The following is a 1543-nucleotide window of genomic DNA, read 5'->3' as shown; positions in this document are numbered from 1 at the left end:
TGTGTGTGTGTGTGTGTGTGTGTGTGTGTGTGTGTGTGTGTGTAAAAATATATATATGTATGCGAGTATGAATATATGTATATGTGTATGTATGTATACAAATATTTAGGTATATAAGCATATACTCATGCATAGGTTTAAACCACAAACCGGGCATATACATACATATACACACTCACACAACACACACACATACACACATACACACACACACATACAAACACACACACACACACACACACACACACACACACACACACACACACACACACATATATATATATGAGCGTATGTAAGTACGTGTGATATACATACAGTACATATATGTATGTGTATGCATATGTATAGATATATGGATATATTTGTGTGTGTATATTGTGCGTATGAGGATATATATATATATATATATATATTTAATGCATATATGCCCATACATTCACATATACATGCGGACTGACACATATACACACACACAGTTTTGCTCAAAGCTGGGAGGGAAGTGAAAATTAATCTTTGAGTTCACAAAGGTCTTGCATTTTCGTTTTTTCGTTTAATGAAACCGAATGCGTTATGTTTATTGTGCTGACAGTTTATCAGTCAAATGTGTCAGACTCAACACTACCACCACCGCCGCCACCATCATCAACATCATCTTTATCATGCCGTGTTCGGTAGAATGCGTATTCAATCAAGTATAGAGAGTTCGCTTAAATCGATTATCAAAATGCATTATTATTTGGAAGTGAAACTTCCCAGTGAATTTCGTAGGCAACTGTAGTATATAATCGATGAGGGGAATGGACCTACTCTAAGCATGTTGGAAAACAGCAGTTGTGCGAGGGTTCATGCCTTTGGTGATCGGAGTAGTCTTGGATCTGTGGAATTTGCTGGATTGGCCCTAGTTATAGTTTCTCTTGTATCATGAGGACTGCGTCCTGTTATCACATATTCTGTATACTATGTTTAACTTTTACTTCATTTCATCCTCTTCTCTCTCTTTCTTTCTCTTCATCTTTTATGTAAACCTCCACACAATTTGTAGACTGTCTCTCTGAAGTCCAACTCATCTATACTCCTGTGACAAATGAAAGAAATTACTATGGTTATTGTTGTTGTTGCTGTTATTATTATTATTATTATTATTATTATTTTATGTTTGACTTTTGTTTTGCATTTGTACAAGTTGGATCCAAGTCTCACCCAGAGACCTCAAGAGACAACAAGTTAGAAGTTCATGTAGGTGTTATGCCTAGGGTACCATATATTTGGATTTGTACAGTTTTGTTCAAGTGAATGTTTAAGAAACCATAAGAAAATTATGTGTTTGCTTTAAAATTTGAGATCACATAGACAGTATTTTACGTAGGATATGGGCAGTTCCCATGAGCACTATCTTTTGAACTTCAGCCATTTTGGGGTTTCCTGATATCTGAGCTAGGTAGTAATCAGCCCGTTTCGCTGTCATTCCCAGGGCACCTATGACAATAGGTATTGTTTTCGTCTTCAGATTCCACATTTTGCTAATTTCTATTTCAAGATCTTT

The sequence above is a fragment of the Octopus bimaculoides genome, chromosome 3, assembly GCF_001194135.2.
Source record: "Octopus bimaculoides isolate UCB-OBI-ISO-001 chromosome 3, ASM119413v2, whole genome shotgun sequence".
Lineage (NCBI taxonomy): Eukaryota > Metazoa > Mollusca > Cephalopoda > Octopoda > Octopodidae > Octopus > Octopus bimaculoides.
Note: the sequence above shows the minus strand (reverse complement) of the source record.